Source organism: Diceros bicornis, chromosome 7 (assembly GCF_020826845.1).
Source record: "Diceros bicornis minor isolate mBicDic1 chromosome 7, mDicBic1.mat.cur, whole genome shotgun sequence".
NCBI lineage: Eukaryota > Metazoa > Chordata > Mammalia > Perissodactyla > Rhinocerotidae > Diceros > Diceros bicornis.
The window spans coordinates 62,875,234-62,890,806 of NC_080746.1; the positions used below are offsets into that span (position 1 = coordinate 62,875,234).

Here is a 15,573-nt window from a genome sequence, read left to right on the forward strand (position 1 = left end):
ATCAACTCCCAATATTCCTCTTCACAGTGTGACAAGGGACATCTATTCTATATCCCTTGCCTGATCCTGTATTTTTTCCTATAGTGGACATGATGCTGAAACCAGTCAATGCCTTTTGGAATATTGTTATACCTGTGGATAAGAGAAAGTGACATTTTGTTATGTTTTAGAGGTTTTTAATATGTATCCATGTAATTTTTCTGCTTTTGATTTGTTGGGCCACCAATGTTTCCCCTCAGGAAAATATTACTGGGAAGTAGGTGTGTCTAGGAAGATTGCCTGGATCCTGGGGGTAAACAGTGAAACAAGTAACTTCAGTATAAATAAGATTCCTGAGTTTATTTTCGGCCCAAAAGTAAATCATCCATACACTTATTCCAGGTACAGACCTCAAAATGGCTACTGGGTTAATAGGGTTACACAGAATGAATCTGAGTACAAGGCCTTTGAAGACTCTTCCACCTCTGATTCCAGGGTCTTGACTCTTTCCATGGCTGTTTCTTCCTGTCGTGTTGGGGTTTTCCTAGACTATGAAGCAGGCACTGTTTCATTTTGGAATGTCACAAATCATAGATCACTCATCTACAAGTTCTCTAAATATCACTTTTCTCAGACTATTTATCCATATTTCAATCCTTGGAACTGTCCATTTCCCAGGAATCTGTGCCCACTGAGCTCCTGAACCTTCTGTTTCTCTCACCCACTTCTGCTTAATGCCCTTGTCCTAGGGCTCATCTCCTGCACCTGAGTTTATTTACACCATTTGACCGCCGCTTCCTTTCTTTTCCCTTTCTTTATTGAGGATGTCTTTGTATTAGTTGGCCATAACAAAGTACCTCAGACTGGGTGATGTAAACAACAGAAAAATATTGTCTCACACTTCTCGAGTAAATGTCCAAAATCAAGGTATCAGCAGAGTTGGTGTTCTCTGAGGGCTGTGAGGAAAGATCTGTTCCTGGTGTCTCCTTTTGGCATGGAGATGGCTGTCTTCTCCCTACGTCTCTTCATGTCATCTTCCCACTATGCATGGTCATATGCCTAAATTTCCCCTTTATATAAGGAAACCAGGCATACTGTAGTGGAGCCCACTCTACTGACATCATTTTACCTTAATTACCTCTGGAAAGACCTTATCTCCAAATAAGGTCACATTCGAAATATTAGGAGTTAGGACTACAACATATGAATTTAGAGGAACACAATACAACCCATAAGTCTTTTATACTTCTCTACTGTGCAGTGAAACCTTGATCGTTTTCTTACTAATATCTTGTTTTCATCAGGAGAGAATGCTTTTTTTTTTTTTTTTTTTTTTGGTATTTACAAGGGAAACACATCTAATCCTGCATATAGAAAGAATAATATTGGTGTAATTCCTCTGACATCTCTTTTCTTCCTTATTCCCTCTGCTGATTAACAGAATTAGTAAAGGAAAACTTGTTAACCCTATCCACAGCATCTAGGACAGTGCATAGGAATCTGTCTCTAAATAGTGAATCCTTCAGAATGTGTTTCTTTATCAATGGTACTCCATATTTATCACAGAGTTAAAGCAGGAAGTACAGGAATAAAATATTTATCAAGAGTAAATCTTTAATACTCAGCATTTCTGACTTCAAATCCTCTCAACTTATAAGTTGTGTAACCTTTAACAAGTTACTTAACATCTCTTTGTCTCATTTTCTTAAAATAAAAATTGATATTAAAGATTGTACCTAAGTACTAGTATCACTTTGAGAAACTAAATTCAATTAAACATAAAGTACTTTTATAAGAATTTTATATGTAAGAATATTTGTTACTATCACTCGAAAAATATAAGCTACGGAAGTGTACCGAAGAACAGTTTTCTTTTAGTTTTGCTTCAATAAAATGATAATTCGTTCTATTAAAGTCTCAATTTTCAAATCTGAAAACCACACTGCAGATGGTATGAGTTTTCATGATGTGTCCTGTAGGTAATGTCATGTCTAGACTCAGATGTCCCTATGAGGGACAGCTTTTTGGTGTTCAGTCCTTTTCCTTGTGGTGAAACACTTGGGTATACCATTGTATTTACTACCTTAGGCAATTTTCTTTTTTAAAAAAAAGAAAATCATTTTCAAATTTAGGATGAAGAATGGAACTACCTACAATAGCAAAGATATAAAGTGTTCTTAGAAAACTATGCCTTATTACTTAGGGCAGGCTATATCACTGTGCAAAATTTGAATTGAGACTTGCAGGACTGGAGGAGGCTTGGCCCTTGGGCCAGGAGCAGGGGAGTGGAAGGTGGCCTTGGCTTGGGGGACACCAAGAGTTGCAGAAACTGGTGGGGAGTTAGGTGAATGTGAACTCCCAAAATGAATTCAACAGGTAGATCTGTTTACACTGGTCATCTAATCAAATCATGGCCAAGTGGTCTCCTCCTTGATAAAATCAGGAGCTGACAAAGAGATTCTTACCACAAAAGGAGAAATGCCAGTCTAATTAACATCAAAGAGAGAAATCAGGAAGATTACGGGAGTAGAAGATGATGATGCTGAAGACAACCTCCCCTAGCTGAAGAAAGATTCAAAACTGCCCTTTGTCCCCAACTATTTGGCCAACCCACCCTTCCCTTTTGTCTATATCCTCACAGCAGAGGACTCAGCGCTGCTGCACAAAGGAGGTCTCTCCATACCTCCTGCATCACCCACTGTGGTTAGCTGGATTCTATTGCTCACCCTGGGGGAACCTCCCCTACTAGGAGCCTCTCCATGGGACCACACCTCTTGACCCTGGTTCAGAACTGAGATGTGTCTGCCCCCTCTGTCATACTCAGAACATCAGAAAGCGATTGTCAGCCACCAGCGAGTCAGAGTTGCTCCCTGTTTTCTTCTGCCCCATCTAAGCCACCAGTGTCTCTGGAGCCTAAAAATGGGATGCATATAGGGTCAGTGCCAGCGTTCCATCCATTTTTCTTCACCAGAGCATTTCCATTTAATATGCAAGAGCTAGTACTCAAGGTGAGGATTCAGAAAGTGATTTCACTGAAATTGAACTGGACCAACAGGAGCTCACCTACCAAGAATTGCTCAGAGTGACTTACTGTGAACTGACTGTCAGTCCCTGTGAATAAATGAAAAGCAGTAGTATATTTTGGAGTATATGAAGATGCCATTTGGTTTAAAACACATAGCATGGGATAAAAACTAGAGGCTAATATTAGGTGCTAATAAAAAGATCATAAAAGCCCCCCTACACACACAAAGTAAATTGGTCTAAGGTTAAATTGTACACTTAGAAAGAGGACCTTTGTTAAATACTTTGTGCAGACCTTTAAAGGTGCAATGCACTGCCCTGAAGTTTTGGAACATAAGAATCTTTTGATTCACCTCTTAAGTTAAAATTTTCCCTGATATAAAGAAGCAATTGGAAAAATGTAGCTGGAAGTGTGGGTCCACCTCTTTTTTCATTCAGACTGTAATCCAGTTCTTTGGGGAACTAGAAGCAACCATCTTTGTCTTGCAAATCTCTGCAAACCTGCAGGAATGGCACTAGAAAGCAATTCAAAGTTTACCTGTCCTTTTGCCAATCCCAAAGCCCCCGCTGTTCCTAGATAGTGGAACATTTAGAAACTGATAAGGGAAATACACCCTAGAAACTCTACGGTGGAGAAAACTTGACTGGTTTCTCTGTGCCTTTATGATATAAATTTTCTGCTTCCATTTTCTTTAGGACCTAAGAGCCATTGTTTGAAATGCAAATGTTCCTCAAACTAGTGAGTTTTGTATTACACCTGATTCATAAAAATTTAATGGAAGCTATAAGGTCTCTGTGTCTACCTGTGCGCTCATGTATGTCTATATGTATGTGTTGTAAATGTGAAATATTTTTCTACCTCTGGATGGTATGGCCAAAATTAAGAGCTCTAATGAAATTAGCCTAAAGTAAGCACTTATATAAAATATTTCTAAATGTAATAGAAACTAACCCAAGTTTCTTTCAAGTTAACATGATGTTACAGCCCAATGTGGGGCCTTCTGTTTGCCGCAAGACATGCCAATAGTCAAGAGGAAAGGTGGTAGGAGAAAAAGGACTTTTTATTTGGCCAACTAGTATCTGAAAACATCATCTTAAGGTGGCACAAAATCTTACAGCAGTTATATAGGCCATTGGGTTATAGGGGAGGGGGTTAGGAATGTTGACCTTCTGGTGTTACAGACTGGGAGTCACCATGCCAGATCTTTCAGTTTTCATTGATGATGGCTATCAGCACACACTCTCTGTTCAGGGGTCATCACATTCCTAAGGAACTCAAAAGAACAAAGTAATCTTCTCACAGCTAGGAGGTATATGCACAAGCAGGGGTCGTAAAATCTACAAAGCAGTTAGATTTCCTGGAGGGTGCATTTCCAGTGGGGTTATTTATTCAGAAGTCATTCAAAGTTACAGTAGGGTTTCTTTTCTACAGTATGGCTTCTCTCATGTCAACCTTGTCTTGAGCCGATATCAATGATATAAATTAATCTTTGGTAACAGAAAGCTTATTTAATATTGTTGGTTTGATGATATAGGCATGTCCTCAGAGTTGTCAGTATTTGGATAAAATGCAGACATGCAGCTTGTGTTTACTAGCCAAATAAACTCATGTTATTCCTGTTACAAATTCGTCAGCCAAATAATTGCTTTAAATGATAGCTAATTTTGTCTAATGTCTCGTGAAGTTTTTACAGGTAATCTAAACATAATTGTTGGAAACAAATGTTTTAGATAGATAAAAATCGGTAACAGTTTTGGGGTATGAGAATTATGTTTTATGGTCCGTCTACTTAAAAAACAGCTTCCATATTGTTTTCAGTAACTTTAAACTTTAGAATTTTGCCAAATTAATTTAAATGATAAAAATTTGTTGCATATCTAGATCATTTTCACATAAGAGAAAATATTAGAAATGGATTATTAGGCATAGATTTGTCTATCTTTGCTTTCTTTTTTTTTTATTGAGGTAACATTAGTTTATAACATTGTATAAATTTCAGGTGTATGTCATTACACTTCTATTCATGCTTAGATTACATCATGTTCACCCCTCAAAGATTAATTACAATGCATCATCACACACATGTGCCTAATCATCCCTCTCACCCTCCTCCCTTCTCCCTTCCCCTCTGGTAACCACCAATCTAATCTCTGTCTCTGTGTGTTTGTTTGTTGTTGTTTTTATCTTCTACTTATGAATGAAATCATATGGTACTTGACCTACTCCTTCTGACTTATTTTTCCTAACATAATACACTCCAGGTCTATCCATGTTGTCACAAATGGCTGGATTTCATCATTTCTTATGATTGAGTAGTATTCCATTATGTATATATATCACGTCTTCTTTATCTATTCATCCCTTGATGAGCACTCAGATGTTTCCCAGTTTTGGCTATTGTGAATAATGCTGCAATGGACACAGAGGTGCATATATCTTTACGCATTCATGTTGTCATGTTCTTTGGATAAATACCCAGACATGGAATAGCTGGATCATATGGTAGTTCTATTGTTAATTTTTTGAGGAGTCTCCATACTGTTTTCCATAGTGGCTGCACCAGTTTTCACTCCAACCAGCAGTGTATGAGAGTACCCTTCTCTCCACATCCTTTCCAACATTTGTTGTTTCCTGTGTTGTTAATTATAGCTATTCTGATGGTCATTAGGCGATATCTTATTGTAGTTGTGATTTGTATTTCCTTGATAGTTAATGATTTTGAACATCTTTTCATGTGCCTGTTGGCCATATGTATATCTTCTTTGGAGGAATGTCTGTTCATGTCTTTTGCCCATTTTTTAATCGAGTTGTTGGGTTTTTTGTTGTTGAGATGTATGGGTTCTTTATATATTTTGGATATTAACCCTTTATCAGAAATATAGTTTGCAAATATCTTCTCCCAATTGTTAGGTTGTCTTTTCGTTTTGTTGATGGTTTCCTTTGCTGTGCAGAAGATTTTAGTTTGATATAGTCCCATTTGTGTATTTTTTCTATTGTTTCCCTTGTCCTGTCAGACATGGTACTTGAAAACATGTTGCTAAGACTGATGTTGAAGAGGGTACTGCTCAAGTTTTATTCTGGAAGTTCTATGGTTTCAGGACTTGCATGCAAGTCCTTAATCCACTTTGAGTTAATATTTGTGTATGGTGTAAGATAATGGTCTACTTTTATTTTTTCGCATGTGGCTGTCCAGTTTTCCCAATGCCATTTGTTGAAGAGACATTCCTTTCTCCATTTCATGTTCTTGGCTCCCTTCTCAAACACTAGCTGTCCTTAGATGCATGGGTTTATTTCTTGGATCTCGATTCTGTTCTATTGATCTATGTGTCTGTTTTTGTGCCAATACCATGCTGTTTTGGGTACTATGGCTTTGTAGTATATTTTGAAATCAGAGAGTGTGATACCTCCAGATTTGTTCTTTGTTTTCAGGATTCCTTTGGCTAGTTGGGGTCTTTTGTCCTTCCATGTAAATTTTAGGATTCTTTGTTCTATTTCTGTGAAAAATGTTATTGGAACTTTGATAGGGATTGCATTGAATCTATAGATTGCTTTAAGAAGTATGGACATTTTACCTTTGTTAATTCTTCCAATCTAAGAGCGTGGAATATCTTTCCATTTCTTTGTGTTTTCTTCAATTTCTTTCAATGATGTTTTATAGTTTTCAGTACACAGATCTTTCACCTCTTTGGTTAAGTTTATTCCTAAATATTTTCTTCTTCTTGTTGCAATTATAAATGCGATTGTATTCTTAATTTCTCATTCTGCTACTTCCTTGTTAGTGTATAGAAATGTGACTGATTTTTGTATGTTGATTTTGTATCCTGCAACTTTACCATATTCATTTATTATTTCTAAAAGTTTTTTGTTGGATTCTTTAGGGTTTTCTATATATAAAATCATGTCATTTACAAATAGTGACAGTTTCACTTCTTCCTTTCCAGGTTGGATCCATTTTATTTCTTTTTCTTGCCTCATTGCTCTGGCTAGGACTTCCAATACTATGTTAAATAGGAGTGGTGAGAGTGGACATCCTTGTCTGGTTCCTGTTCTTAGAGGGATAGCTTTCAGTTTTCAGCATTGAGGATGATATTAGCTGTGGGTTTGAAATATACGGCCTTTATTATGTTGAAGTATTTTCCTTCTATACCTATTTTATTCAGAGTTTTTATCAAAAATGAATGCTGTATCTTGTCAAATGTTTTCTCTGCATCAATTGAGATGATCATGTGATTTTTATTCTTCATTTTGTAAATGTGGTGTATCATGTTGATTGATTTTCAGACATTGAACCATTCCTGAGTCCCTAGAATAAATTTCACTTGATCATGGTGTATGATCCTTTTAATATATTGTTGTATTAGATTTGTTAGTATTTTGTTGAGGATTTTGCCTTGATGTTCAACAGTGATATTGGCCTGTATTTTTCCTCTTTTGTGTTGTCCTTGTCTGGTTTTGGTTTCAGGGTAATGTTTGCTTTATAGAATGAGTTAGAAAACTCCCTCCCTTCAATTTTTTGGAAAAGTTTGAGAAGGATAGTTATTAAGTCTTCTTTGAATGTTTGGTGGAATTCACCAGAGAACCCATCTTGTCCTGGAAGTTTATTTGTTGTGAGGTTTTTTTTTATTACTGTTTCAATCTCTGTCCTGGTGATTGGTCTGTTAAACTTCTCTATTTCTTCTTGATTCAGTTTTGGAAAGTTGTATGATTCTAAGAATTTATCCATTTCTTCTAGATTATCCAATTTGTTGGCATATAGCCTTTTGTAGTATTCTCTCATAATCTTTTGTATTTCTGAGGTGTCCATTGTAATTTCTCATCTTTCATATCTAATTTTACTTATTCGAGCTTTCTCTCTTTTTTGCTTGGTGAGTCTAGCTAAAGGTTTGTCAATTTTGTTTACCTTTTCAAAGAATCAGTTCTGGATTTCACTGATTTTTTTCCATTGTTGTTTTAGTCTCTATTTCATTTATTTCTGCTCTGATTATTCTTATTTCCCTGCTATTGATTTTGGGTTTGTTCTTTTTCCTGTTCCTTTGGGTGCACTGTTAGATTGTTTATTTGAGATTTTTCTTGTTTGTTGAGATAAGCCTATATTGCTATAAATTTTCCTCTTAGAACTGCTTTTGCTGTATCCCATAAATTCTGGCATTTACTATTTTCATTTTCATTTGTCTACAGGTATTTTTTGATTTCTCCCTTGATTTCTTCTTGGACTCAATTGTTTTTCAGGAGCATTTTGTTTAATCTTCACATATTTGTGGCTTTCCTGCTTTTCTTCCTATAGTTGATTTCTAGTTTCATATAGTTGCAGTTAGAAAAGATGCTTGAAGACTTGTTTTATGGCGTAGTATGTGATCAGTCCTGGAAAGTGTTCCATGTACCTATGAAGAGAACGTGCATTCTTCAGTTTTTGGATGGAATGTTCTGTATATATCTACTAAGTCCATCTGGTCTAGTGTGTCACTTAAGGCCAATGTTTCCTTATTGATCTTCTGTTTGGATGATCTATTCGTTGGTGTAAATGGAGTGTTAAAGTGCCCTACTATTATGTGCTACTGTCTATTTCTCCTTTTATGTCTGTTAATAATTTCTTTATATATTTTGGTGCTCCTATGCTGGGTGCATAGATATTTATGAATGTTATAACCTCTTGTTGGATTATTCCCTTGATCAATAGGTAGTGAACTTCCTTGTCTCTTGTTACAATTTTTATTCAAAGTCTATTTTGTCTGATATGTGTATTGCTGACTCAGTTTTCTTTTCATTGCCATTTGCAGGAAATATCTTTACCCATCCCTTCACTTTCAGTTTGTGAGTGTCGGTAGGTCTGATATGTGTCTCTTGTATGCAGAAAATATATGAGTCTTGTGTTTTTTATCCAATCAACTACACATGTACTTTGATTGGAGCATTTAGTCTATGGACATTTAAACTAGCTATTTATAAGTATGTACTTATTGCCACGTTTTTTTACTTTTTTTCTGGGTGTTTTGGTAGTTCTTCTCTGTTCCATTCTTCTTCTCTTACTCTCTTCCTTTGTGGTTTGAAGTCTTTCTTTGGTATTATTTTTGGGTTTCTTTCTTAGCATTTTTGTATTTATTATCGGTTTCCAGTTTGTGATCACCATGAGGTTCATATAAAATAACTTACATATTTAGCAATCTATATTAAGTTGATGGTCTCTTTAGTTTGACCTAGTGCTAAAAGCTCTACTCTTTTACTCCTCCCTCCCACATTTTATGTTTTTGATATCATGTCTAACATCTTGTTTCTGCATTTGTATCCATTACCCTCTTATCATGGAAATAGATAATTTTTCCTATTTGTGGTCTTCTCTTTCCTCTTTAAATAAGTCCCTTTAGCATTTCTTGTAAGACTGGTTTCTTGGTGACAAACTCCTTTAATTTTTTGCTTGTCTGGGAAACTCTTTATCTCTCCTACTATTCTGAATGATAACCTGCCGGGTAGAGTATTCTTGGCTGTAGGTTTTTTCCTTTTAGCACTTTACCTATATCATGCAACTTCTTGCCTGTAAGGTTTCTGCTGAGAAGACAGCTGATAGCCTTATGGGGTTTCCTTAGGATGTAACCTGTTGCCATTCTTTTGCAGATTTTAGGATTCTCTCTTTATCTTTAATTCTGGCAATTTTCATTACAATATGTCTTGTCGTGGGCCTCTTTGGGTTTATCTTTTTTAGTGTTCTTGGTGCTTCCTGTACCTGGATGTCTGTTTCCTCCCTTAAGTTAGTGAAGTTTTCAGTTGTTATTTCTTCAAATAGATTCTTTGCCCCTTTGTCTCTCTCTTCTCCTTCTGGGACACCTATAACACAGATGTTAGTGCACTTGATGTTGTCCCAAAGGTCCCTCAGAGTGTCCTCATTCTTTTTTATTCTTTTTTCTTTTATCTCTTCAGCTTGAGTGATTTCCTCTAGTCTTTTGTCCAGCTCGCTGATCCATTCTTCTGTATCCTCTACTCTGCTTTTAAGTCTCTCTAGTGAATTTTTCCTTTCCAGTATTGTATTCTTTATTTCTCAATGGTTATTTTTTATATCTTCCATTTCTTTGTTGACATTCTCACTTAGTTCACCCATTCTTCTCCCAAGATCAGTAAGCACCCTTATGACTCTTTGTTTGAACACTCTGTCAGGTAGATTGCTCATTTCTGTCTCATTTAGTTCCTTTTCTTGAGTTTTGCCCTGTTCCCATACTTGGAACATATTCCTTTGCTTCCTCATTTTGACTCTTTCTCTGTGCTTGAATCTATATATTAGGTAGGTCAGCTACGTCTCCTGATCTTGGAGAGGTGACATTATATAAGTGATGCCTTATGAGGCCCAGCACTGTGCTTCCCTCTCTTCACCAGTTACAAATGTTCCAGGAGTGACCCTTGTATGGGCTACATGTGTCCTTCTGTTGCAGCAGGGTTGCTCTTGCCCTAGGCACCAAGGCAGGCTGAGCTGTCCCCCTGGCTGACTAGCTGTAATGCTAGACTGCATGTGGTTTTTGTTTATCCTTCAGTTTCTTTATTGTGTGTGGGAAGCATGAGCACAGTTGGCTGCAAGGACTAATAGCACATTCCTGTTGCACTTTTTCTGTTAAGTGATTAGGCCCCCAGCATGAGTGGTTGTTAGGCTCAGGGGCTTAAAATTGCTATAGGTCTATGGCCAATAAGGCTCTTGTCAGCTCTCTGAGGATTGCAGCTGTGTGGGGCTGACCCTTGGCATGGGAGTACCCAACTGTTCTGATCTGTGCTGGTTATCAGTCAGAATTCTAGTTGTTTTTTTAAAGTGCTGCATGGCACAAAATTAACCAAATTTCTTTCTCAATTGCCTTTCCAAAGTCTTTTGTCATTTACAGACAGTTGTTGTTTTACTCTGATGCTTTTGTAAAACATGTTTCATCTTCAGAGAAATTCATGGAAAGGACTCTGACACTTACTCTAGAATACAGATTTCTGATAAATGTTCAGATTGTAAAACTGAAGGGGATAAAAAAAATTACAGAACTTTAACAGAAATATTGACTTCATGAAACTGCTAACAAAAGATTAAGATCAAGAATTGATTACACAGAATTGAATGAACTGTGAGGATGATTATAATTTTTATGACTTTTGGTTGAAATATTGCTGATTTTATTAATATTTTGGTTTTTTTTCAGATTTACGGAAATCTTTCTTCTCTTTTCTCTTAAACTAACTCTGGCTTATAGCAATTTGGTAAATTATACCTTTGTAATCAGAATTGAAACATTTATCTTTTTCTCCCTACCTAATCCCTCCAGAATTTGGAAACTCTTAGTGATTAAGTGAGTATTCTTATTTTCATTGCAATATAGTTATTTGCTTAACTTCAATAAGGATCTGTTCTCCTTATAGCAGGACACAATTGGAAAGATTGGTTATAGTACCAAGGTTTTGACTGGGATGTCATATTTGAGAGAAACATACATAGACTCAGATATGACCAGACAACTTGTGAGAAACAAAAATTGGACTCTATTAAATACTAGCTTGGAATACTTGGAAATACTATCCTGGTACCTTGTTTACAGGTTATCCAGCAACCTTTCCAGGTGAGTAAAGAAGGTAGGTCACTTGTCTATCAGGTGTAAAGAACCTTAGAATATTTGGGGGAACTTGAAAAGAGAAGAATTCACCCAAATCTAAGGTACTGCAGGCAGAGCCTCATGACAAATCCTTGGCTTTGCTTTCCTGGCCTCAAGAGGCCTTAAAGTTCAATCTGAGATTCTTTATAAAAAGATCCAGCAAAGTATATTTGAAAGAACTTATATAATCAATTGCTATTCTTGCTGTACTTGTGTAAATAATTGGGCCAAGTTTATTGAAACTAGACTTATTTTTCAGATCAATAAGTCTTAATTGACTATCTTTGGTAAAAATTATGGTGACTTTAGAATGAAAAATTTTATGTTGGTAGAAACTATGGTTCACATTCATGGATAATAGATTCTACTTCTATTAATTGTCTTTGAGGTTTTTGTTTACTATCTTTAAACTGGACTGGATCTTGAATTCATTTAGTCTCCTGAAATACCTGGCTACAAATCTCCAAACTCACATTTTCAATTTTTTCCATCATTTTCATTTGGAATCGTTGAGAACTGAACCTGCCTTTATTCCTGAAGCCTTGTAAACTGAAGCTGGAGGACTTGATATAAACTTAAGAGAGATTCATGTCTGTTGTTGTGTAAGCCACTCAGAAAGATACCTGAGGGGCCAGACCCATGGCTTAGCAGTTAAGTGCACACGCTTCGCTACTGGTGGCCCGGGTTTGGATCCTGGGCACGCACCAATGCACCGCTTGTCTGGCCATGCTGAGGCAGTGTCCCACATACAGCAACTGGAAGGATGTGCAACTACGACATACAACTATCTACTGGGGCTTTGGGGAGAAAAAGGGCAAAAAAAAAGGAGGAGGATCGGCAATAGATTTTAGCTCAGGGCCAGTCTTCCTCAGCAAAAAAGAAGAGGATTGGCATGGATGTTAGCTCAGGGCTGATCTTCCTCACCAAAAAAAGAAAGAAAGATACCTGAATACCCAATGACATCAGCAGAGACATTTCAAACTTCAAAAGGTGCTTCAATTCTTACTTCTAGAAATCTTCTGATGTGGCTGCCTCCTGGGATCAGAACTGGTTTATAATTTGCTCCCATCATTAACCTCATTTTTCTTTTTCTCTCTAGAAATGCTTCTTATTAAATACCTGGTTTCTTGCTTAAACAATGTAGGCCTAACTTTGGGAGTATACCTGCATCACTATCTTACTAAGAGATTGATTCAATGAGACAGAACAACTTATGCCACTCATCAACAGGATATCCCTCAAGACTGAGGAATGAACAATAAAAGCGGGGGGGGATTGAAACTGGTTCAACTCCAGGTTGACATATGGGAAGCCATATTGTAGGAAAAAAAATATGGTAACTTTGAATGACCTCTGATTAACTAACCCATCTTAATTTGCACCCTCCAGAAGATATACATGCTTTGTAGATTTTGTAGCCACTTCAAGCTGCAATATGTCAATAAATTTATTCTTTTGACATCCTTAAAAATCTAATGACCCCTAGGAAGAGAGTCTATCCTGACAGCCATCATCAATGACAACTGAAAGAGCTGAGTATAAGGCTTGGCTCTAGTCTCTAATGCACATCCAGTAAAACCAAGGATTATCAGGAACTATGACCAGATGTCTCCCCAACCCAGAGATGAGATGGATGCCCCTGTCTGGAGACCAGCTGTCTCCCCCACCCAGAAACCATCACCCTAAGTAAATAGTCTATAGTCTCTGCTCTGTAAGATGGTTCTTTCAGACATTAGTCAGGCATCTTCCCCCTTGCTAACGAGCTATAATAAAACCCTTTCTCTCCTACCATCTTGCCTCTCCACTATCAGAATGTCTTGCAGCTGGCAGATGACCCTTCTTTGCTGGTAACAAACCATTAAAGATTAGGCTGGAGTGTTCTCTGTAAATCTTGTAGGAAAAGGAAGCTAAAAGAGGCAGGTGGAGCTAGATCTTGAAAAGGGGGTTTTATGTTGGATTTTTGAGTTAAGCCCAAATTTTTGTTCTTTCATCTTGTTAGGGAGTCTCTAGATCTAGCTGTTATATTATTTTTTCCTTTTTGTTCTTAAGGCCCAAAAAATTATACTTCCAATGCCCTAATGTTTTAAATAATATCTGTAAATGTCTGAAGCAAATAAGAAGTGGTCTGAGTGGACTTGATTTTTTGTTCTAATTTCCGTCCTTCCATCTTATTAAGGGCATCATAATGGCTAGCAATTATACTAATATGAGAGCTCTTTAAAATTATTTTTCCAATTTAGAAGTTTTTCCAATTTAAAAGATCCCTTGTCTGGCCATTGATGAGTAGGATCTTAATAGCAACTCAAACTAACAAGTTTTTTAATGGTTTAACTACGGATGCAAAAGCCATCACCAAAAGAGAGTGCAAAGGATGCAGCCCTCACAAGATCCACAGGTTCACTCCACAAAATAGTCCAGAAAGCAAAGAACTTTGTTGCACAGGCTGTAAGGATGGTGTAGCTAAAACAGTGTCTCCGGTCTCCTGCAGGAATATAGGACACCTCCATTCATAGTCCTTCTAATTTGGGACACCAAGCAGGTGAAACTGGAATGGGATTTTTCCAGTACCAGTAAACAAGGAAGATTGAGACAACTAAGGCCCCTTATGGATTGGACCCCTTTATGATAAACTCCCTTGAGAGCTGGCATAGCCAGACAGAGAGAGTGCTGCTTGTGACTATGTGTCTTAGAACCACAGCCATTCTACTGGCCACCAGGTGGGCTCCAGTAAATGCACCTTCCATATGGAGAAGGCTGGAGAAGATAGTTGCTGGTCACAAAGCCAAGATCTCAGGACACAGGGCAAGACAGAAGGAAAAGCATCACCAAGTTTTTTTCATAGAGAACTCACAGTAAAGTTTGTATAAATAGATGCCAGTCTACTGAGAACTGTAAAACTCACCAGTCTGTGAAACTTACTGGAACAGTGGGCTTATCAAGGGCATATGCCTGCTGTCCTACCCTACGGTTCTTCCTCCCTAAGACAAATGACGCAACAGAAAGAGACAAAGGAAAATACTGACCATCTGTGGCAGGAAAAATAAACAAAACCAAGAGTACTCATCCCAAATCTTTACTAGAGTCATATTTTTGTCCAAGAAATTAGTTTCACAAGTATTTTCTCCTACTGGTCTAAATTTAGAGAGAGAGAAACTCTCACCACTTTTGTTCACATTTGACTCTGCAAACAGAGGTCTGGGAGGCTGACAGGGTAAGAAGTATTACCTTTTTGCTGGCTTCTGAGTCAGATGTCCCAGGGTCTCTTAGCTGCAGCAGCCTCAGGGTGAAAGCAGTTTCCAAGCCTATGATTCTCCTGGCTGGCTAGTCAACAGTTTCAGAGGGAGGGGACTCCCTTTTCTTCCCTACTTGGGTTCTCATGGCTGGACTAAAAATTAAATTGACGCAAGATGAGATGAACAGGAGAAAAGCTCAGTTTAATACGTATGTATTGGAGATCATAGAGAAGTGATGCTCAAAGAGTGAATGAAGCAGGTGATACATATATCTTTTACAAAAAGAGATGATAAATTTGCGATGAATGACAGGGCAAAGAAACTTAGATTTGAGGTACATAATTAGTGTAGACTTTAAGTGGAGTTTAGGCTTGAGGTAGTATATTAGCAAGATTTGTTTATTTAGGCTTCTGAGCCCTGAACTCCGTAGATCTAGTGATAAGGATGCAGGGAGAGCACCTTTCACATGGGAGACTGATGTCCTGCTTTCAGGGAGAACAGAGACAGGAGAGTCAGAACGCCATTTTTGCTTCTCAAGTAATTTTAACTCAAAATAATAAATATGCTATGATGGGAATCTTGGGATGGCCTCTCCCTGACCCCAGTGAAGGGGAGGAAGACTTATCCTCTACCTAGTCTGGGTCCTTTCTGGCTGGGCTATGAATTAAATTAACATGAGACAGAATAACAGGAGAAAATCAAACAAAGCTTTATAACATGTATACATGGG

At 37.4% G+C, this 15,573-nt stretch overlaps 1 protein-coding gene and 1 pseudogene across 2 annotated transcripts in view; both read left to right on the forward strand.

The window, feature by feature from the left end:
* The window catches only part of LOC131408754 (tripartite motif-containing protein 5-like), a 420,025-nt gene that overhangs the window by 344,505 nt on the left and 59,947 nt on the right, over positions 1–15,573 (forward strand). The window lies entirely within an intron of this gene.
* On the forward strand, positions 892–3,100 carry LOC131409088 (ankyrin repeat domain-containing protein 40-like; annotated as a pseudogene).